This window comes from Chelonoidis abingdonii, chromosome 7, assembly GCF_003597395.2.
Source record: "Chelonoidis abingdonii isolate Lonesome George chromosome 7, CheloAbing_2.0, whole genome shotgun sequence".
In the NCBI taxonomy this organism is placed as follows: Eukaryota; Metazoa; Chordata; order Testudines; family Testudinidae; genus Chelonoidis; species Chelonoidis abingdonii.
Window position 1 is genome coordinate 59,148,414 of NC_133775.1, and position 24,759 is coordinate 59,173,172.

A 24,759-nucleotide genomic window follows, 5' to 3' on the forward strand; every position below is an offset into this window, starting at 1 on the left:
CTGACAGAGGTCTCAAGGCCACCTTGACGGTGGTCTACTAGTTCTAAAATCCTGATAGTGAATTGAACTGATTTGTTTCTGGACACCATGCCTAACTACAGATAATACTTCATTTGTGTAATAATTGAGTTAGTTTTACATGCAAAACATTTCTTAAACTTTATGTATCCAGCATTAGGTACCGCAGTTTTATTTAACTAATACAAAAATAAAATGCTGTTTTTGTGCACTTTTAATTCCATTTTTTAGCTTCTATCCAAATAGAGCTTAAACATAAATTTCAAGTAAAAAAATTAATCTAGTAAATAAATGCATCATTCACAATTTCCTAATAAAAATATAAAAATTAAGAAGCTGAATAAATATGATTTGAGCTACATAACTGCCTAAATAATGTGTATAGATACAGTCTATCCTCCTGGTTAGCAAAAAGAAGCAAATTTATTGTAAAGGGATATTCAGTTGCAAACCAAAATGTTACCAGTCAACAAGAATAAACCTTTTATTAGGAAAACAGTTCAAAAGTGCAAATGCAATAGATCAGTGATTTAAATCAAGGTTTCCTGCTGACTGATTTAAATCAGTTCACCTTGTGCTACCCCTCCTTCAGGAAGGGAAACCAGTCCCTGGAGAGGCTGGCAAAGATAGGAGCCAAAGGCATATTTGTTTGCATGGGTAAGGAGCTGAAAAGAAGAGGATGATGACATATAGGGGATGTTTATAAATTGGACTAGGATATGCTACAGCTCCACTTTAGAACTTCCCCACAGTTAGTGGTGCTTCCTTATGTTTCTTAGATACAACCAGTTATAAACAAAGAAAATCACAAATTTAAAACTCACAAACCAGAACAAGAGATGAGGTAAAGAACAATGTTTGTATTATATATAAAATTCTGCACTACCATCTGTCCTTGATGAGTCTGTCTGGAGACAAGAAGTTAGCGTACCTTTAGGCACTTAAACTTGTGGTGGGGAGTGCGGCATGTGTGGGAGGTGAGGCACAGTGGACAGAGGAGGGTGTGCAAACTATGAATAATCCATACCCTAGTCTTTAATGCACACAGCAGAGGCTACGAATGGATCCTGGAAGAGGAGTGGCATATCTGTATTTAGATAGGAAAGTCAACAATTAGTTTTCATCAGTGTGTAAATGGAGATTTCTCTCTCTAAATTGGGAGTAATCCATCAGAATTAATCATCCTTGGCCCGATCATTCCCGCCAATGTTTGGAGGGAGGAAGGGAGAAGGAAGAGATTTTTGTGCCAAACTTCCAGATGGAATCCCTCGCAGTGGGTGCAGGCTTTGTAATGTTTCTTTGTCATATGTTTATGCCCTGTATGGAAGCTAGCTCACATGCAGGGACTTTCCTTAGGGCACAGTTACACTTGCAGATATAGAGCGCTATGAGTTAAACCCGCCTTTGGAGAACACAATAGGGAAAGCGCTGCAGTCTGTTCACATTGACAGCTGCTTGTGCATTGGTGTGGCCACATTTGCGGTACTTGTAGCGGCACTGGGAGCGGTGCAATATGGGCAGCTATCCCAGCATGGAAGTGACTGCAACATGCTTTTCAAATGAGGGGGTGGAGTGTGACAGGGAGTGTGCTGTGTATGTGGGAGGAGAGAGAGTGGGTTTTTAGGAGGCTGTGAGCATGTCAGCATGCTGTCTTGTGAGTTCAGACAGCAGCAAACCCTCCCCCCTCCCCTGCCCCCCCCCCCCCCCCCCCCCCCACAGCATTCCACACTAATCTCTCTCGGAGCAGATAAGCAGCCAGCAGTCAGAAATGGAGCATCCAAAAGGCACATCTGCATTCCTACAGAGAGTTCAAAACAATGAGAAGAGTGGCCACTTGACTTAAGGGGATTATGGGATGTTTCTGGAGGCTCATCAGAGTGCAGTAATGCAACACCTCAGGTATGGCTACACTTGGAATTTCGGAGTGCTGCCATGGCAGCGCTTTGAAGTATGAGTGTGGTCGGAGCAGCAGCGCTGGGAGAGAGCTCTCCCAGCGCTGCATGTAAACCACATCCTCTACGGGTGTAGTGTGCACCGCTGGGAGCCGCGCTCCCAGCGCTGCCGCCCTGATTACACTGACACTTTACAGCGCTGTATCTTGCAGCGCTCAGGGGGGTGTTTTTTCACACCTCTGAGCGCGAAAGTTGCAGCACTGTAAAGTGCCAGTGTAGCCATACCCCTCGTCCACACGGGTCCCGCAGTGCTCCAGCGGGGGCGCAGCAAACGTTATTCCACTTGTCAAGGTGGAGTACCAGCAGCGCTGTAGCCATGGAGTTGGAGCACTCTACGTGCCTCGCCAGTGTGCATGGGTAGTGAGCTAGTGTGCCCGGGACTCCTTTATTGTGCTGTAACTCACAAGTGTAGCCAAGCCATTAGCTTGTATACAGGGCATAAACACAAGACTATTTTCACCACTGAAGAATTTTGCATCCACATCAAGTCACAAGATGAACCAAGAGAAAAGCAACAGACATTGCAAACCAACACAAGATTATTCTATCAGGGCATTGGATTAGAGTGAGCCATTGATCCACCAGTTTTAGTCAAAGGTCTCAATTTTCACAGAGGTACATATCTCATTGTATAATTTCAATCATTATACTGAACTCTGGCATCACACAGTGAAAAATGAAAGACTAGAACAGAACTGAAAATAGAAGTAGTAACAAAAGACAAGAGGGATTTTCCAAGTAGCTGGTGGTAAACAATGCTTCTGAGAGATGGCAATGTTCTTTTCCATTTGGAAAAAGAGTTTATTGTCATGTTTCCAACAAAGTTTAAGATAAGATGTGTTAGTTTGTGTTCCTTTCAGCTGATTCTAAACACAATTTTGCCTTGGTCATATAATTAAATTAGCTATTGATGTTTTAATATTTAATGGTGAAAGAATGCTGGAGAGAGATATTTAAGGTTTTTAATTTCATTTTTGTCAGTAAGGGAATTCTTTCCCCACCCCCTCAAAAACATCATTCTTAAATGAGCAGTGCAAAAGTAATAAAGACAAGAGATTGGAGGTAAAGCATGAAGTTTTATTCCTTTCTGCCACCAATCCAAAGTATTCAGCTACAACTTCCTCCAGTTTCCTCTTTTTGTCGGCGTATTCTCTCTCATTTGTGTCAGTCTCATCCCATCCTGAATTTCTGCACCTTTGATCAAGCATCTTCCAAAAACAAAACAAAACCCCACACCACTTCCCCTATCTATTTAACTTTCTCCTCCTAACAAAGGCTCTTACCAAAGCGTTAGACTATTTCTAGAGCTTACCAAGATTGATATTTCAGTCTGCCACAGAAAATTTCTACATCAACTGGCTGTGCTCATTTTGGCCTAGAAAAAACAAACTCAGAAAGATACTGGCACCAGACCACCAGTCAACACATCACCGTTGATTAGAAAGGAATGAGGCAAACTACTCATCTGTTCCCTCAGCAATCTCTTCTCTTGCAATTAGAGTCTCTTCTGCTTCCTGCCTCTTTTCTCCTTCTAAGCACCTCAATCATTTTGCTGCTGACACACATAGTGTTTCCACACAGGGGAAAAAAAATTGTGTACAGGAACAGTGCAGTTACAATCCTCTGCTGTGGAGGATCTCTCAGTAATTTAAATATCACAACAGGATGGGCATGTGGGAACAACTAAGGGCTTGTCTGCATTACCCGCTGGAACAACAGGCAGCGATCGATCCAGCAGGGTCGATTTATCGTGTATAGACTAGACACGATAAATCGATCACTGAGAACTCTCCCGTTGACTCCAGTACTCCACCAGGGTAAGAGGCACAGGCAGAGTGGACGGGAGAGCATCAGCCATCAACTTACCACAGCAAAGACAGTAAGCAGATCTAAGTACGTCAACTTCAGTTACATTATTCACATAGCTGAAGTTGTGTAACTTAGATCGATTCCCCCCACTCCCCCCCAGTGTAGACCAAGGCTAAGATATCCACTACACTACCTCAGATTTGACCTCAATATTTAGTATCCAGAGTCGGTTTAGTAGAAATTTTATACCCCCTAAAAATATTAACCCAATTTAATCGTGCCTTAAAATATTCACAAGAAAGATTAAGGCTACATGCCTCCTGACAAACAGGACTACTTTCTGAGGGAGTATTCTGGTTGGAGACAGTGAAGGATGGCATCCTCTGCCTTTGTTGAATCCGGTACCTGAATAGTTTTAAGTATAGTGCTAGTATTCTTGATTACCTCAGCATCTGCCTGGAATCCTTGAGAGAATAGAGCACTGCCTCCATTCAGATAAGATCTCCATTCCCTTGAAGGTAAGTTCTCTACTTTTGCCAGAAATATTCTAGTAAGTGACTTTAGTTCACTCACAGGAATGTTTGCCCTAACAGCAGATTTCAAGAAGATATTGAATAGAATCCACAGAGAGCAAGTTTAAAACTGCAACTATCCACATAAGAAAGTTAATTCTAAGAATTACGTTTATTCTCTCTGGGAACAGAAAAAACACACATACATACAATATTCATGCCTATGTTGCCAAATCAGATTTTCCTGATAAAATTGTGATTTTTTTCTTAAAGCTTCAGCTCCTAGCTACTTGACTTTACATGAGAATCTCACCTTTCATTAAAAATAACTTTCTAGCCCTCACAGTTGTGGAGAAAGACTTGAAAACACAAACCCTAAAGGATCAAAAGCCAGAAGGCAAATAAAAGGAACTCAAAAATAGTATAATTTTTTAAGCTAACCTAATGAAGTTTTGGGGCAGTCATGACTTTTGACTGTGTGGATTTGGCAATAGAGCCAATCAAAGCAGCCCAAATTCTGAATGTCATATACTCAAACTGCTCACCAACATGCTGCAGACCAGAAATTTGCACAAAATCACTTGACAAGTAATTTCAAACAAATTCAAGAAAACTGTGATCCATTAGATAAAGAGAAATAAGAGGCAAATTTTACATCTTCGTAGCTCCCGAAACTGCAAAGGATAGAAACAGATCTCTTTGGAACATTTGGCGTTGTCTCAAACAAAGCAGACCCACTTGGGGAAACCGCCTGATAAGAATGGTGAACAAGTCATATACATTTTTAGAAACCATTCTCTCCCCTGACTCCCCCAATCTTATATTATCCACCAATGAAGTATCCTCTTATCTGCTAGATGTACAACTGAGGGAAAGATCTGGTCTAATCTACTTCACTCTCTGCAGACAGCAGCACAAGCAGGCTGTTTTATCTCTAAGGATCTGCACACATCTCTTTTTACCATCAGGAGAAATAGCTCAAATGTGTGTCAAATTGTCTGAACATTGGTGTGGAGTATGAATATATGGGCGTCCACAGGTCTTCAGCCCTTAGATGGTCTAAAGGCAATCCCAAGCCAAGCACCAAATGCAGAAATTCCTTGCAGTGAGAGTCATGGGAATAAAAGTTCTGGTTTTTCTCAGGGGCCCTGACCTAGTGACTATACTCCTCACTTCCTCCCTGTCCCAGCACAATTTCTGTCTCCAGTTTACACAACCCCTTGGAAACTGGCCACTCAGCAAAGCACAATATATCTCAGGATTAGCCAGTTTCCTAAGGGTTATAGTAAACAGCTTCATGTTCAAATAAATGGGTTGGGAAAATGGGGGGTTGTTTTTGATAAGTATTTTGTTTGTTTGTTTTGTTTTTTAAGAGGGTTGATTTGGCCATGTTTAGACAGTAAAAGATTATTACTCTCTCTATTATGAGTGGCTCCCAAAAAATGGGTTGTTTTCCACAAATAGATGTTTTTATTAAGTGATAGTCTAGAACAGTGGCTATCAACTGTTCCTGACTACTGTATCCCTTTCAGGAGTCTGATTTTTCTTCTGTACTTCCAAGTTATACTTCACTTAAAAACTACTTGCTTGCAAAATCAGACATAAAAATGTAAAAAAAAAAAAGTGTCACAGGACACTATTCTGAAAAATTGCTTACTTTCTCATTTTTACCATATAATTATAAAATAAATCAATTGGAATTAGGGCTGTCAAGCAATTAAAAAATTAATCGTGCTATTAAAAACAGAATACTATTTATTTATATATTTTAGGGTGTTTTCTACATTTTCAAATATATTTGATTTCACTTACAACACAGAATACAAAATGTACAGTACTCACTTTATTTTTATTACAAATATTTGCACTGTAAAAAAAATAGGATTTTTCAATTATCCCATTACAAGTACTGTAGTGCAATCTCTTTATCAAGAAAGCAGAACTTACACATGTAGAATTATGCACAAAAACCCTGCATTCAGAAACAAAAGACACTATAAAACTTTAGAGCCTACAAGTCCAGTCAGTCCTACTTCTTGTTCAGCCAATCGCTCAAACAAGTTTGTTTACATTCGCAGGAGATAATGCTGCCCTCTTCTTGTTTTCGTCACCTGAAAGCGAAAACAGGAGTTCGCATGGCACTGTTGTAGCCATCGTCATAAGATATTTACATGCCAGATGCACTAATGATTCATAAGTTCCTTTATACTTCAACCACTCTTCCAGGCGACGTGCTTCCATGTCGAGGATGGGTTCTGCTCGATAACGATCGAGAGCAGTGCGGTCCGACATGTTCATTTTCATCATCTGAGTCAGATACCACCAGCAGAAGACTGATTTTTTTTTTCTGGTGGTTCAGGTTTTGTAGTTTCTGCATTGCAGTGTTGCTCTTTTAAGACTTCTGTAAGCATACTCCACACTTAGTTCCTTTCAGATTTTGGAAGGCACTTCAGATTCTTAAAACCTTGGGTCAAGGGCTGTAGCTATCCTAAAAAATCTCACATTGGTACCTTCTTTCCATTTTGTCAAATCTACAGTGAAAATGTTCTTAAAACAAACAACATGTGCTGAGTCATCATCCGAGACTGCTATAACATGAAATATATGGCAGAATGTGGGTAAAACAGAGCAGTGGACATACAATTCTCCGTCAAAGGAGTTCAGTTACAAATTTAATTAACACATTTTTTTTTAAACAAGCAGCATCAGCATGGAAGCATGTCCTCTGGAATGGTGGCCAAAGCACAAGGGGGCATATGAATGTTTAGAACATCAGGCACATAAATACCTTGCGTTCGCATGGCACTTCTGTAGCCAGCATTGCCTGTTCTCACTTTCAGGTGACACTGTAAATAAGAAGCAGGCAACATTATATCCTGTAAATGTTCACAAATTTGTTTGTCTTAGTGGTTGGATGAAACAAGGAGGAGGACTGAGTGGACTTGTAGGCTCCAAAGTTTTACAGTTTTGTTTCTGAATGCAGTTTTGTAACCAAAAAAAAAAAAAATCTACATTTGTAACTTGCACTTTCATGATAAAGAGATTGCATTACAGTACTTGTATGAGATGAACTGAAAAACACTTTTATCATTTTTACAGAGCAAATATTTATATTATTTGCGATTACAAAAAGTGAGCACAGTATACTTTGTATTCTGTGTTGTAATTGAAGCCAATAATTTGAAAATGCAGAAACACATCCAAGAATATTTAACACATTTCAACTGGGATTCCATTGTTTAACAATGTGATTAAAACCATGATTAATTTTTATCACGATTATTTTTGAATTAATCACATGAGTTAAGTGTAATTAATCAACAGCCCTAACTGGAATATAATTATTGTATTCACATTTCAGTGTATAGTATATAGAGCAGTATAAACAAGTCATCTGTATGAAATTTTAGTTTGTACTGCCTTTGCTAGTGCTTTCTGTGTAGCCTGTTGTAAAACTAGGCAAATATCAAGATGAGTTGACGTACCCCCTGGAAGACCTCTGTGTATCCCCAGGGGTACATACCCCCCTGTTGAGAACCACTGGTCTACAACTCCACTGTACTGTGCCATGTTTATCTCTGAAATCGTCACTATTGTAAAAAGCTAAAATAGACTGCATAACTACTACATTACATCCTATTGATGTGGAGGCAGTGGGGGTGAAACCCATTTCTTATTGACAAGTCATTCTTTGTTTTGAGTTAAGCAGCTAGCTCTTTCAAATACATTAGACCAATAAAGTAAACCCCTAAGGACACCAGTCCACTCTCCTTTCCATTAATGTATGGAACTTCCATTAGTACTGCAAGATGTATGCATGAGTGCATGGGTGTCAAGGGTTTAGACACCTTCCCCTCCTCATTTATGAAAAACAACAAAAAAATTCATTACCGTTCACATAAAGCCATGCTGTTTAAAAAAAAAATACACATGTACAATACACAGATATTTGGCATTTCTCTCAAGTCATACTGGCTAGTTCTCCGCAAGATCATGGAGATGCCCTACTGACCCAGAAGTAATAGACACCTGACCTCATTACTCCCATGCAACGTAGTAGGGAAAGAGGACACCAGAGCTGGAGAAAAACACCAGCAACTAAAATTTGCAGTTGCTCAGGCACACCCTGTCTCCCTCTCAAGGAACAAAGCCAGCTAGACATCTATCCCATTCAGCAGAAGTCAGCCCTGAAGTCTAACATCTAGAAGGAGCATAGAGTAAACCAGGTATGTCTATGCTGCAAATTAAAACCCATGGCAGTGAGTCTCAAGAGTCCCCGTCAATTGACTGGGGTTGCAGAGCTAGAAACAGCAGAGCAGATGTTGGGGTTTGGGCTGGAGCCCAGGCTCTGAAACCCAGAGAGGGGTGGAGAGTCTTGGAGCCTGGGCTCCAACCCAAGCAGGAATGTCTGTCTGTACTACTATTTTTAACTCCACAGCCCAAGTTCTGACAAGATTCAGAGACACAAGTTTCTCTCTCTCATGTAGAGATATTCACAGCGTCTCCAGAGAGTAAGGTAAGTCTGCCCTCTTCTTTCATTCCCACAAAAAAGAAAAGGGAAAGAGGCTAGTAACCTTATATGCCTTCTAATTCCATTCCTGTCCATTTCCTTTTTGACTAAAGACTATAGTTTTAGGGAGAGACTGTAAAACTGTAGAAACTTAGTCAGAGAGTCTGTAAAACTGTAGAAATTGGACAGGATAAAAAAAAAATAATGAAAAATAAAATACCAGATGGCTCAGAGAGCAAATGCAGTATATAAATCTCTTGAGTAAGAAGTACTTTTAGTTGTACATACAACCCTCAGCCTTTGAACATACCCAATTTTTTTCACGACTTCCCTGAGATGCATTTGTAATTTGATGATTGTATACAATAGGTTAGACAGACAAATCAGTTGCATCAAAAATATGAATCATCCCAAACACTGAATGTGAACAGACTTACCCCGATTAGTTTTACAATTCCAAGAAGGCTAAATATGTCTCCTAGTATCACACTGATGCCACACATCCAAACTATTGTTACATGGCAGTGATACCTGCTCAAGGTTGATCAATTCACATAGATTCCACCCCACAGTGGATTTCCCATTCTATAAACAGTCTCACTTTTCCTTACAATTGCACTTGGCGGAAAGTTTTTAGCATTAATAGCATGATTTAATAGTTTTCATACCAAGAATAAAAAAAAAAGTGTCAAAACTGAGGTATAAAAAACAGTTACTAACCTTCCATAAGTGTTGTTCTTTGAGATGTGTTGCTCATGTCCATTCCATGTTAGGTGTGTGTACGCCATGTGCACTGTTGCTAGAGATTTTCCTCACAGTGGTATCTGTAAGGGTCAGCTCAAGTACCCCCTGGAGCCCTATCTAGGAGACCAGGACTTGCCCTGTCCCAGCAATGGTGTGCTCTGAGGGGACCGTTATCTAACTCTGCTAACTATACATGACTAACACTAATTATGTACAAAGACAATCAAATTCAACCACTGGAGAAGTCTTGCAAACACAAGGGAGAGAAAGTCATTCCAGCAACCATCACAGGCGGTAAGAAGGAACTGTAAGGGCCAGGAGCCAGCAGCATCCCTTATGCCACCATATGGGGGTGGGACTCCAAGGGTCACTAGAGCCGGCCCTATGGATTCTACTGGTGGAAGGTATCTCTAGCCTGCTTCTTGCTTGCATATATATACCTGCCCCTGGAAATTTCTACTACATGCATCCAACCAAGTGGGTATTCACCCAAGAAAGCTCATGCTCCAATACGTCTGTTAGTCTATAAGGTGCCACAGGACTCTTTGCTGCTTTTACTGGGGGAAATATCTCTGGCAACAGCGCATGCAGCACGCTCACACCTAAAATGGAATGGATATGAGCATGTACTCGAAGAAGAATAATGTTTAGGACTAATACTTCAACATTACCAAAACAGGTTAAACAGTGGGTCTCTCAAAACACAATACATGATATGTTCTCAGAGTCTAATATAATCTGGGATTCTTTTATTGAATTAATTTGAGCCTTAAATCCTAAGTATAAGATGTAACCTCAATATATATTTTGCTCCAAACATCCACAGCTATTTCCAAAATTTTCTCCCCAGAGTCTTGTCTACTCTGGGTTTCAAAGTTACATAAGTCAGCCACACTGTTTCATTAGACATATAGGAGCATTTTTTGTTGAGTTTACCTGAGCTGCATCATCGTAATATGATCCTATTTCTTCAATTCATATTTAAATACCACCACATAATGTAGAATAGAAATTGTGAATTATTTTGTTGCCATTATTTCAGTTTCTTCCTTTCCCTCTCCAAATCATTCGATTCGTCTTTTTGATAACGTACAAGACGAGTTCCGTTGCACTTGTGATTGTACCATAAATATAAATCTGAAAAACTGTTACGCGCATTCTATTTCTACAAACTGAAGTCTCATATACATTAATTACTATACACAATTGCAATTTCTCCTGGAAAGAGTACTTGTGAATTAGTTTTTATTTTGAAATATTAATTAGGTTCCTCAAAGAAAACGTCAAATAAATTTGCCTTTTTCCTGGAGCTGTCATGATATTTGACTTCTCAAAAACATTAATAAAATACTAATAAAAACACAGGTTGTAGCATATTATGCAACTTGGAGTGTACGCATAAGTTAGTCACCCAGAGCCAAGTTTCATAAATGCACTGTTGGCATTTTGTTTTAAAAAAAAAAAAAAAAAAAAGCAGAAGATACTACACGCAATTAGACATTCAATAAAGAATAATCTGCAAGCACACTTTCTAAAGAAGATTGGTAATTCCTTCATATTTATCAGCACAGACTTTCCTCAAAAGCAAAAAAAAAATTGCACTCTTGCTTTATACTTCAAAAATGCTTAATTATCCAGCCTTTTAATATCCCTGACAGAATATACCTTCTCTTTACAATTGAATTTCTATCCATTTCGTACCTGATATTCACTTCACAGAAGACTGAGCAGAAACAAGGAGAGTATCGACTTGTCATTTGGATTTGTTTTAGATTAGGTTTGCTCTCCTTCACAAGCTCCCTCACACTGTATTTTAACTAGGTATTTGTAAAACGCCAACCAGGGTGGTGTCTAGGCACCAGAAGAGCAATTCAAGGGCATAAGAAAATCCCAAACAGGAATTCTGCACAGGTTGCTGTTACTTTGGGCAGGTCTACAACTACAGGACTAAGTCAACCTAAGTTATGCAACTCCAGCTACGTGAAAAATGTAGCTGGAGTTGACGTACCTTAGGTTGACTTATTGTGACGTTTACACCACATTGGGTTGACGGGAGAAACTCTCCCGTCGACATACCTTATGCTTCTCGTTCTGGTGGAATACCAGAGTTGATGGGAGAGCAATCAGTAGTTGATTTAGCGGGTCTTGACCTGCTAAATCGACCCCCAGTGGACCGATCACCACGCATCAATCCCCTGGTAAGTGGAGACAAGCCCTTAGAAGGTGAGCATTTCTTTTTCCTTTTGTATCTATAAAAACTGTGTGGACAAAAGTGACTGACTGCGATTCATGGGGACGATCAAGGCCTTATCTACATTAGAAAAGGTTTGTTAGCTATATTGGCAAATCCCATTCCATTGCCTGCACATGAGGGGGCGGGGGGACAGCTTATACTAACGCTTTTCCCAGTATAGCTTACGTCAGTTCCCCAAATGAAATAAATTACACTGGCAAACGGACTTTTTTTTTGCCAGAATAACTGAGCCTACTCTATGACTTTTTGCTGGTATAAAAATATTATAAAGAAGAACACTCCTAACCAATATTATTATACCAGCTAAAAGACCTCTGTAGATATGGCCAAAACCTGCTTTTGACTTCGTCTGAAGTGCTGACAGCTACTTTACAATAAAATCCATCTAGTTCACATGCATTCCTGCATGTGAATGTAGTTGAATAAAGACGCCTTACAGCTTATTCCCCTATACCAGTATAAATCACCTTTACATTGGTATAATTGCATTCACAAGAGTGTTATATTGCTTTAACTATTCTGCCATACATTTTATTTATTTAGATTTAAAATATTAAAGACACCTACCTCTGGCTCTAAGAGCCTTAATTATAAAATAAATGCATTTAAATTAAATCTCAACATCACTGAAATCACTTCTCAAGGAACTCAGCTAGCCAGCCAGTCATAATCTAGGAAGCAACCCCTCAGCCTTTTTCAAAGACCCTATCAAACAAGGATCTTTAGCAGCATGCCCAGGGAATCCCCAAATTCAGGCCAAGAAGGGGGAGCAAGTTTCAGAGACAGACGCTCTTACGAGAATGCTCTAACCAGCCCCTTTCTTTTATAAGAAGTGGGATCCAATCTGAGAACCCCTGCTAATCAAAGCAATAGCAATACGGCATAGGGAGCCAGGCAGTCTCAGGTCACAACCAACACATTAAACTCCATCTGGAACTAAATGGGCAACCAGTGCAGATCCCAGAGCACTGATGTCATGTGCTCCTAGTGAAATGACCCACTCAATAAGCGAGCCATTGTATTCTACACCAACTTCAGTCTCCAAATGGTTTTAAGATGTAGTCCCCAAGCAGAGCGTATTGCAGTAGTCTAATATTAGAGATGACAAAAGCATAGATAATAGTAGGAAGCATCACAGCTCAAAGGAAAGATTGCAACTTCCAGGCCAAATGCATTGAAAAGCTGACTGGGACACTGCTGTAATTCTGACTTGCAAACAATGACTGGGGATCTAAACATCATCCCTCAGTCACAAACTCAATTAACTAATGGCAGACGTGCTTCTTTAACCATGGAGGCTGATTATATACCTTCAATGTCTCTTCCAGTTGCTTACTCCAACTCATCATTATCATCATGTCAGTCTTATCTGAGTGGAGCCTCAGCCAGCTTACTCTCACCCATGGTCCACTCTCAATTAGACACTGACTGAGGAGCTGAATTGCATCATTCCAGACAGATATGAGAGAAGCCTACAGTTGGGTGTCATCAGCATACTGAAAAAGCTTAACTCTCCTAATGCCTCCATATACACATTGAACAAGAGAGGTGAAAAATGGTACCATGCAGCACCCCACACGACAGCTCTCCAAGAAGAGGGAGAATTGCCCACAACTACCCATTGAGATCTGTCCAAGAGGGAAAAAACCAAAGCCACTGAAGAGCAGTCCCATCCACCCCACAAGGGTTCATAGGTGAGTCAGCATCACCTTATCAAAGATAGTTGATAGATCTACTGTCTCCAGCATGGACACCTGGTCTTCATCTATTGTCAGGAGATGGACCAATGCAATGTCTGTGCAACAGGCAGGACTATATCAGATTGATAAGGGTCAAAGAGATAAAAGGCATCTAGATACCATGGGAGTTGTCCCATCACAATCTTACCTAACTGACAAAGTGACAGGGAATCTGCCCCCTTCTAATCATAATATATTTCTATACCAATCCAAAGTAGTCCTCCTCTCCTCATAATTTACCAACTTTATTTTACTGTGTCTAATGAGCTATAAAAACATAATGGGAATTTTATTTAGCAATTAAAGTACACTGTATATTCTTAGAAACAGATTCTTTGCTTTACATCTCATTCAATTATACAACCTTACAAAAATACCCAAGTGTTGTCAGTTATTAATCATGTGTGCAAGAAAACTGATGAATTTCATCTTAATACATTACTGATACTCCTACTTAAGTTTACTTTTATATTTTTAACTTTTGTATCAAAATTCAGATTACAAGAGGCAGTAAATGGGGAACAAGTTCAACTGAAACTTTATCCTAATTTAAGAATAAAAATTAAATATTTTTAATCCTATTCATTCTTCACAATACATAGACACTTCTCATTTGAAGCACCTTATTAATTTTAACTTTAGAACATCTGGTAAATAGCAAGCAAACATGTTACTGGCAATGACTGAGTGGGGAATAACCAGTCCTTATATGGGTATATTTATACAGAGCGCTTTTATTTACACCAAATAATCTTTTTACTGCATAATAGATCTAAATTATAACAGTCCCTATGACATATTCTCCTTATAACAATTTATTAAATTCACTCTACAGGCATCATATGAAAAGTAGTGTGCTTAAACAAAATTAATGTCCTCTTTGTGATAAGAACACTTATTACAAAAATAAGAGTGAGATCCTACATGCGCACACACACTCAGCTGATGTAATCACACTGCACTTTCAAGCACTGCTTGGGACACTGATCTTAGAATATACTGCCTTAGGGCATGGTTACACTTACATTTTTGCAGCGCTGGTAGTTACAGCTGTGGTCGTAACAAGTTTGTGGAGTCCAGCAGCTCTCTTGCCTCAGTGTTGTGGCCACTCATCTTCATGGACCAGCGCTTGACAGCTCTGTGGCACATTCTGCAGCATTTGCAGCGCTGTTGGGAATGGTGCATTGTGGTATTTCTATCCAGCGTTCAATTGGCTGCACATGTTTCAAAACAGAGGGTGTGGGTGGATGTTTGACAGGGAGCTTGCAGGAGACAGAGACAGGTGATTTTGGAGCAGGACATTGGTGACAGCTCCTGCTGCAAATTCTGGCCATTTCCCCCACCCTCTCAAATGTAAAAGGCTTCAGACAGATAAGTTAGCTTCTCTGACGGACTCCCTCCACCTCCGCCTTGCTGGTTGTGTTCAAGCAAACAGCCTGTGAACATTCCAAAGCCTCGGCTCGCTCGCTCGCTGCCAGCAAAGAGCAGCAGTGTTTGTCTTTTTAGATAAGTAGCTCCGGGGAGTACCTTCCGGTTTGTTGTATACAGGAATTGTGGGATACCTCCTAATACCCTGGAGGCCAATAACAGCGCTGGTGAGTGTCCACACCTGATCAGCAGCGCTGGATTCGCTACACCCGTAGCGGACCAGGTGTACAGCCAGCGCTGCAGGAAGGGAGTTGCAGCGCTGGCTGAGCTCTGTAAGTGTGGACACCCGGTAAGTTGCAGCACTGTAACCCCCTCACCAGCGGGGAGGAAATGCAGACCATGGACCATACGCTCAGTTGGATCTGAGGAAAGGAATGAGAGTGTGGAGCTAGGGAAATATGAGGACCATCATTCAGTGCATGTATTGTTTTGTACTGAAGCCTAATGTCTGCAGGAGTAAATTCTCTAATTCTTCAATCCACTGACATACAAAGGCTTCCTAACACAAAGGGCTCACACAAAGTATTTCACATCTGAATTGATGACAAAATCATCATCTTTTTTCATTCCACTAGCTACAACAAAGATTCATGTATTTTTTCTGAAAATCCTAACAAAATACTATATATTTGTTTTCTTTGCTTGAAAACTGACCTAGTCATGGGATTATTATAAAAACTACCAAGTGATTCCCAAATTTAATTTGACTTTCCCGCCCAATATGTAAGGCCAGACACTTGACAAAAATTTCAGAATGTCCAATTTAAATCACTTCCTTTGTAAAGGTATGCTTAATTTCCTTCAGGTTTTCAAAAAAAAAAAAAAAAAAAAAAAAAAAAAAAAAAAAAAAAAAGGTTCTTTTCTTTACCCTGACAGTTAACCTTAAAATTTTGAAAACAAAGATGTTTTGAGGATCTTTTTTCTTACTAGTTAAATGAAGAGCAAAAAAGATCAGCCTTTTGATGACAGCCGTGTTGCAAATATAACTATGGATAAATATTGGTCTCTCCCTAACATTGCTCTCCATCAGAGCCAACACATTACATTTGTCTGATTTGGCTTTTGGGACACAAACCTGCTGTCAGAGGAGTCTACTTTTTTTATTTATACAACTTAGTTTGTATACTTTCCAAATAGTTTCAGGAGGCATTTTTAAGTATCTTCTTAAAAATTTCTTGCTCATTTTCTTTTATAACACTGTCAAATACAGGACTGTAAAAGACTCTCAAAACAGAAACATGTCGTGTTTGTAGTGAAATACAGTGCACGCATGCCTTAGTTCACACAAAAGTCAAGTAATTAGATTACACCACCCAGCCCTAAAGCAAAGTTTTCAATTCAAATGGAAAGCAGGAGTTCAATTGGCTCAAAGTTCTGAGTAGGTAAAAATCAATCAGGAACCAAATCTTTGTCACACTGAAATAGTGGCAAAATTCTCAAACTTCAGCGGGACAGAGATTTGGTCCCAACCAATTCTTTAAAAAAAAATACAATTTACAGGGTTGGCAATTTCATGAGAAAAACTAGTTTAGGACAGGGCACTGGTAAATACCTGTTTAAGCCAGGAAAAATAAAATTATTATTAGACAATAGTAATGAAAATTACTGAAAAATACTTAATTTGATAATAGTTTTGCAGTAATATAGTCTGTTTAATTTTAATTAATGGAAATAAAACCAGAAACCTCATCCTAAAGCTGTATGCCATTGCCTGAGCTATCTCAAATAGAAACTGAAACTTCTGAAATCTGGGATTTCCCCTTCTTTATTTTGGGGAAATAATGGTTTTAGAAAGAGATGCATCAGGTATTAATTCCAAATACTGATGAAAGATCTGGAGTATGTCAAGAGAAACGTTTAACAAAAAAAAAAAATCTAGGTATCTTAAAAGTCCTAAAACTTCATTTTAATAAAGACAAAAATAAAATTTAAAAGAACAACAGGTTACTTACTGGTAACCAGGTGGATAAAAAAAATCAATGATTAAAAAAATCAAAACAATCAGATTTTTTTTTTAAACTTAATTTGGATTTTTTTGATAAAATGCTTTTTGAGGAAAAATATAGTTAAAGATAGTGTTAATTAAGATACTTTATAGCTCGAAGATATCTCATCATGGAATAGGGATTAAAAATTCTAATTCTATAGTATGCGACAATATATTAATGTAATGTTTAAGAAAAGTTTTGTGAATGAGTTCCAATAGTTCATGGATTAGGAACACAATCTTACAGAATTCCAAGGGTTTCTGCACAGATTATTTAGGTTAATCTTTCTATCTATCCAACAGGACTCAGTGCTCAGTCTAGAACAGTGGTTCTCAAAGCCAGTCCACCGTTTGTTCAGGGAAAGCCCCTGGCGGGCCGGGCTGGTCTGTTTACCTGCCGCGTCAGCAGGTTCAGCTAAGCACGGCTCTCACTTGCTGTGGTTCGCCGCTGCAGGGCAATGGGGGATGCAGGAAGGATGGCCAGTGTATCCCTCGGCCCGCACAACTTTCCGCAGCCCCCATTGGCCTGGAGCGGTGAACCGCGGCCAATGGGAGCCATGATCAGCCAAACCTACAGACGCAGCAGGTAAACAAACTCGCCGGGCCCACCAGGGACTTTCCCAGAACAAGTGGCAAACCAACTCTGAGAACCACTGGTCTAGAAGATACCACCAGAGATGCTTAATTTTGCAGTTCTCAAACTGCGGATTTGTGTCTCCAAAGATACCGTGCTTCTTAACAGCAAAAATGTTTTTAAATAAATAATATAGAGAAGTGAGAAATAACAGATCTCAACCCTATTGTCACTCTGCAAATTTGTGTACACAGAGAAAATCCCTTACCTCTCTCTAAAAGTGCAAAGTTTCAAAAAGTTCAATGAATAGAAGATTGTTGGTGGCTGAACAGATCTAGACAAGAAGAAATCTGGAGATAAATGTGAGAAGGGAGGGACGTGCAGTAGAAACAAAAGGGAAAATGTTTGAGCAGCCTATTCCAGAACTCTTGAGGTCTTTCTGAGTGTAGCCTTCATTGATTTGAGATCTACCATACCATTCTCTCACTAGAAGGGAAAACCTATCATGGCAGCAGATTGTAAAAGAGACCGAGTTTGGGAATAAGAATCATTCAAGAAATATATGTTTGCTGATGATGTTTTAAAGAAAGTCGTATCAGTGAACTGGTAGAAGTCACTTAAGTACTTGGATTCAGAGACTGTTGAAGTGATAATCTCACTTTTAATAGCAGCTTTTTCTGCTGGAGTAGAAAAAATATTTTCTTCCTTTGGACTAATTTGTTCCAAATTGAGAAATCATTTGGGACCTGAAAAAGCAAGAAAGCACGTTTTGTTTTTCCAGATTATGAGCAAACAAGAAAATGAAGGTGAAGATAACTGAGTTAGCTACAGAAGCCAATATTTTAAGTTTCTCATGTTGACCTGGCTAGCAGAGATGACTTAATTTGGGTTTTTTAAAATATTTCATACAATTATTTTAGTTAAGAACAATTAACAAAAACAAACTTGATTTTAAAAAACTTGAATGTTTAACTACATTCAAAAATTCATATGCTTGTTTTGTTAAAATTCTGTATGTTTGCTGCTGAAGAAAAAAATCCAGAATACATAATATTGTTGTTTTAGTTAAATAAACAATTTAGTCTGTCTGGTGGTGTTCTCCTCCTAATACAGCATGGCAAGAAAATCCTCCAAATATTAATGATTAATATTAATTAATTGGTTGAATTGGAGATATTTATGAAGTCATTGGGAGGCGAACTATCTGCTTCAATTATCTTTGGTAAATGAAATAACCAAACAATCATATATTGTCTATAAAGGTATAAAACTAATCTGAAAAGTTTTCAAAATAAATCACTTTTAAAATGTATAGTGTGTACCTTCTCAAAATGAAACATACTTCTATCTCTGAGTTGTGAAGAATACGTATTAAGGTTATAACAACCAACAAGAATGCACTTCTATGTAGAAATCCATGATTAAATCAGGTCTTCTTAACTAGTGATTTAAATCATGATTTAAATCAAATTGATTTAAATCAAATCCACCCTGCTGGTAACTGATATTCTTTGAGAGTTGCCTCTGTGTATTCCCACTTGGGGGTTGGCGCCCATTGGCATCAAGCTCTTGGAATCCCTAGCAAAGCAGTGTTCTTTGGGACTACATGGTCACCCTCTATAGACATCAGACAGCCACCAAACACCTCAGTTCCTACTCATGGAGCCAAATACTATGTTAAGAATCTCAAGGCAAAGGAAAAGTGTGAATGCACAGAGGCAACTCTCAAACAACAATTACCAGAAAGTAGTCTCTCCTTTTATGAGGGCCTCTTTGTACAGTATTCTGGCTTGTTGAAGAGTGGCAAGCAATACCACATAGAACAGACCATGGATTGAGGAGTTCTTTAGGTAAACAAGTACCGAACCACTGCTTGCTGAAATCTAGCATCAGAGCGGGAATCAAGATCTAACACAGGGTATTTAGGGAAGATGGGAACTGAACTCCTAGTGGCTGCTTAACATCTCTCTCCTATAGGTATTTGTCTCAGACATGCTACCCAGGCAACAGCAGCATTTGAGGGCTTGTCTACACTTGTAACACTACAGCAGCACTGTACCACTTCAGTGTAGACACTACCTATGCTGGGAGTGGTTCTCCTATTAGCATAGGTAATTCATCTCCACAAAAGGCAGTAGCTATGTCAACAGAAGAATTCTAATTCTTCCCATTCTGATTCTTCCATTGACCTAGTAATGTCTACACCAGGGGTTGTGAGCTTATCTACAATGCTCAGAAGTGTGGATTTTTCACACCCCTGAGCAACACAGCTGAGTCAACCTAACTTTTTAGGTGTGGACCTAGCCTCAGGGCATGGCTACACTTACATTTTTGCAGCGCTGGTAGTTACAGCTGTGGTCGTACAGCTGTGGAGGGCCAGCGCTGCAGTATGGCCACATTTGCAGCGCTGTTGGGAGTGGTGCATTGTGGGCAGCTATCCCAGCGTTCAAGTGGCTGCAACATGCTTTTCAAAAGAGGGGGGTGGGGTGGAGTGTGACAGGGAGCTTGCAGGAGACAGAGAGAGTGGATTTTTGGAGCAGACACGGTGTGACAGCTCCCTGCCTTGCAAATTCTGGCCATGTCCCCCACCCCTCTCTCAATCACTCTTAAATGTAAAAAGGCTTCAGACCAGATAAGCAGCTTCTCCGAGGACTCCCTCCCTCCCCCCCCCGCCGTGCTGTTTGTCTCCTCAAGCAAACAGCTGTGAACATTCCAAAGCCTCGCTCGCTCGCTCGCTGCAGCAAAGAGCAGCTGTGTTTGTCTTTTAGATAAGTAGCTCCAGGGAGTACCTTCCGGTTTGTTGTATACAGAATTGTGGGATACCTCCTAATACCCTGGAGGCCAATAACAGCGCCTGGTGAGTGTCCACACCTGATCAGCAGCGCTGGATTTGTTACACCCGTAGCGGACCAGGGGTGTACAGCCAGCGCTGCAGGAAGGGAGTTGAAGCGCTGGCTGAGCTCTGTAAGTGTGGACACCTGGTAAGGTGCAGCGCTGTAACCCCCTCACCAGCGCTGCAACTTGCAAGTGTAGCCAAGCCCTCAGTGTGCAGTGAGACTTTATCCCTGTTGGGAAGGAAACTTGAACCTTAGAACTGCAAAAATCTCTGAGCAGAAATACTCTGTTTTTTACAGCTCTCCCCAGTGACACAAATGTTAAGATTTACAGAAGGTCTTAGTCCTTTCTAAGTAAAAGCAGAGTTCTCTTCACATGAAAGAGCAGCTCCTAACCCTCTTCACTGGCAAAGAAAAAAAGTGAGTTAGGTAGGGGGCTAAAAAAAATGCAAATATTTTTGCATTTGTAAATGATTCACCTTAAGGAAGTGGTATAGTGTTATTAAATACAATTTTCAGATAAATGCAACATTTTCCCATAGAAATTACATATTTTCAAAACAAGGGGCAGTACTTCTGAAAAAGACCAAGAAATACCAACTCCAGGACTACTACTTGTCCACTAGACCCTGATGCTACAATCTGATCTATACAAGCAGCTTCCTGCACCATCATGGAGCCTCATTAACTTAAATGGATACTCCTGAGGGAATTCTGCACCACTGCATGCATACAGAATTCATGTCCCTTGCAGATTTTTTTTGCTTCCCAGTGGAAAAATGACTTCTGATGGGGAAGAAAGGGAAGCTGCAAGAGTGGTCATGTGCTCCTCCCGAGCAGCGCAGGCACATCAGTTCTGGTACCCGGAACAGCCAGCAGAGACATCAATTATCCCCAGGGGGTGGGGGGCCAGGACTGGGCGGGTGTGGGAAAACATCAATCACCACTGGGTGGGGCAGGGCATGCATGCCAGTGACAGACACTCTGCCCCTCTTGCTCACTATTGCAGCATGCCTGACGTGGAGGAGCAAGGCTTCAGGGTGTTTCTGAGGAGGCAGGCATGGGGCAGAGCAGAATGTAGCAGCCTGCTTGCTTAATTGTTCCCAGTGTTCTTAGCAAATTCCCTGAGGAGTATAAAATGGGTGCACAAGTTTTAAAGCTCCTTTACATTGCCAGAGTAGTGTAAAGGAGTCTTTTGTAAATAACTGTATGGCCTTATAAATGCTTATGGTACTTTAGTGATTAGAACTGATCTAAATTTTGGGGCTGAAAAATCTTCCTGTCAATCTGATCCATAAACTGTTTACTACGGGCCTTTCTGGAGATGATCAGTAGCCAATATAAATTGTGAGTTTGACGCCTCAACCTTCACTTGCTCTTCAGTTGCTTAGGGTGTAACAATGACTTTATGGCTGCATATACTTGTTGACTAATAACTAGAAATAAAGGGTAAAACCTACCTACATTACTATTAGACAAAGAGGGCGGGGAGATTTCCTCCAATGCTCCTCACTCCCATTCTCCATCCATTGTATTGTAATTTAAATAAATTACTAAAATAATTGAAACTGGCAAGATTATATTGCATTATTTTTACAAATAAATTATGCAGGATTTTGCAGAATTTTAAAATATTGTGTGCAGAACTTTAAATTTTTTGGCACAGAATTCACCCAGGAGTAAATGAAGCCCTACACAGAAGTTATGGTCCACATGTAGACTGTATGATAAAATCAGGGTTCAAGTCAGTACAGTTTGTGTTGAAATGGTGGTGTACATAGAATATCAGGGTTGGAAGGAACCTCAGGAGATCTAGTCCAACCCTCTGAAAGTCCTACCATTTTTAAGGGTTCTAAAGCTTGTAATATCTATTTAACATAGTTCAAAAGAACATGAGGGGAGAAGAATTTTTTTAATTTTACCATTTGTTTCCTTATTATGAGTTTACAACACTGTGTAGAGTTAAAAAAAAAGGCACAGTTACAACTGGTATGATGGTAATACCTTACATTAATGGACTGAAAAATGTGCCAATTTTATTTAAAAAACATAGAACTGGTACAGATAAGATAGTTACAGCTAGAAAGAACTTAAAACTTTTTATAAAAAAAGAGTTAACTCCATTAAAATAGTTCCCTATAGCAACTGCCAGTCTTGAAATGAACGCAGTAAACAGTAGAACTGCAAGAGTTTATGAATTTTCTATTATCCGGATATTTGTTTTTCGCACTTTATTTTCTCTTTGATTGGAATCCAGTGTCTCATTTGCCTCTTTTCCCTCTATATTAGCACACAGTTTTCCCTTCCCCCTACCATCCCAAACAAAGTAACAGCTGTGCTAAATTGCCTCCTCTGAGAATGCAGCTCTCTGAATATACTGGACTGTCTGTGTGAAACAGTAACTGAAGGAGTCTCCAACTGCTCATTTAAGAGCAAATGGTTGTCTGTCACTAGTCTGCCTGAGATAGTTACATCTAATTCTTTGCTTAGCCTACACATCCCTCCCAGAACCACCATGTCCAAAAGGACTAGTGTCTATGACCCAACACCTATTTCTGTTCTACTGCAGTGGTTTCCAGGTGCAGGCCAGTGGCATCAGGAGTGTTTAAGTCCAGGATTCTGCCACCCTCTTCCTTATAAAAGTCTCTATGATAGTGCAGCACTCCAACCCCATCGCAACCCATCCTAATTCAAAGACTGCATGCTATAATCCATCTCACAACCCAAAGTGCTCCATAACCCCATCTCATGATCACAAAGACCCATTCAAACCCTGGGTGCTTTAACTCATCAACAAAGATACCTTAGTTACCCTGTACCTACACCTCACCACTAATACATTCCCGCAAAAGCTCTAATTCTCTTAACACATAGATAGACCGTTCCATACTGCTATCAATAAGCATAAGCTTCATTCAAACCATGCACGCTCTTACTCGCACCGGGTTTGAGCTACTGTGTATCCCCATCTAGCGATCACACACGCAGACCGATTCGGAACACCGGCGCATTAACCTGGCCAAGAATCAGGCCCTTTCAAACTGTGGGTCCTCTAGTCTGGCATGGGGGCGGGCCAAGGCAGCCCACCTTCCAAACACGTGGCTTTTGATCCATTTTCCCTGTTCCCATCTAGCAGGGAGCCAGTCTCACACTCTCCAACCCATTCTAGGCTAGGGCTTAAGCCGCTTCGCATACCCCTCTTGCTATCGCACAGCCCCATTCAAACGGCGGGTGGGCTGTCTGAGTCGGGGACGCTCCCGACGCTCCCTACGCCCAGCTCACAAGCGCTCTCAGCGCCATCCCACCCTAGGAGACGGTCGGTCCCCCCGGCATGTTCACACACGGGCGGGAATTGGGCGCTCCGGCCCCATTCACACAGCGCACGCTTTGCCCTGGCCTGGCCGGGCTTCAGCCGTAACTACCCCCGTTTCACCCACCACGCGCCCCATGCCAGCACCGCCCAGGGCCGGAGTCCAACTCCCCCGTCGCCCAGGCATGTCTCTGGGGTGAGGGGGACCACACGCGTGGGTGTGGGTGCAGGGTGGCGTCAGTGATCCCGTCCCCAACTGCAGAGGGCCCGGGTTGGGGGGGGCCCGGACCCTCCCCGGATCTGGGAGGGGACCGTGCGCCTCCAATCCCCGCCCGGCAACCCTGCGGCCCGGAATCCAAGCAGAGGCTTATCCTCCTTCTAGGGCTGCGGAGAACTGAGGAGCTGGACAATACCCAGCCGCAACTCCCCGGAGAGGCGGCACCGGCCCGGCGGCCTCCCTCACGTCGGGGAAGTGTGTGCGTGGCGGGGATGCATCCCCTGGCTTACCTGCGAAGGAGACGAAGCGGGGAAGGAACCACTCCGTCCACCAGGCGGGCTCCCGCGCTCGGGGCCGCTCCAGCAGCTCACCCGGTCTGGATTACTGTCATTCAGCAGCGGCTACCTGACCCGAGGAGGGGGAGGGAACAACAGGCACCACCACAGAGAAGGAAGGGAGAAAACGCATGCGCATAAATTCCTCACTCTGTAGGCGGGGGCGGGGAGGGTGAGCCCACCGCGCAGGCGCGGGGTGATGAAGGACCGCGCGCGCGCGCCTACAATTGAATCGTCCGCGGCGCAAGTGGCTATGCGCGCTCCCGGCCTGACAGACCCAACGATCTCAACTGCCTAACCGCCGGTGGCAGTGGGACAGCTCGCGCTCAATTGCGGGGGTCGAGGGTTTGAGGTGCGCGCACCCTCTTGCTGCGGTTGGTCGCCACAGAGAAAAAGGAAGGAGCGGCGGGGAGGACGTAGCTACTCATAGCTCTCACCAGTCATTGTTTCCCCATCGCTCAAGTTCAGTGGGGCAGGTTCCAGACCACACACAATACATTAAACACGTGGAACATCTCGAAGGGCCACCCCTGGAT

General features: G+C 41.3%; 1 protein-coding gene across 3 annotated transcripts in view; it reads right to left on the reverse strand.

Moving 5' to 3' along the window:
- RALGPS2 (Ral GEF with PH domain and SH3 binding motif 2) overlaps positions 1 to 24,333 on the reverse strand; it is a 314,141-nt gene extending 289,808 nt beyond the window's left edge. For all 3 annotated transcript variants that reach the window (XM_075067906.1, XM_075067905.1, XM_075067907.1), the window contains exon 1: positions 24,179 to 24,333. The gene's annotated coding sequence lies outside the window, so the exon portion shown is untranslated. The remainder of the gene's footprint in view (positions 1 to 24,178) is intronic.
- Between the last annotated feature and the right edge of the window lie 426 nt (positions 24,334 to 24,759).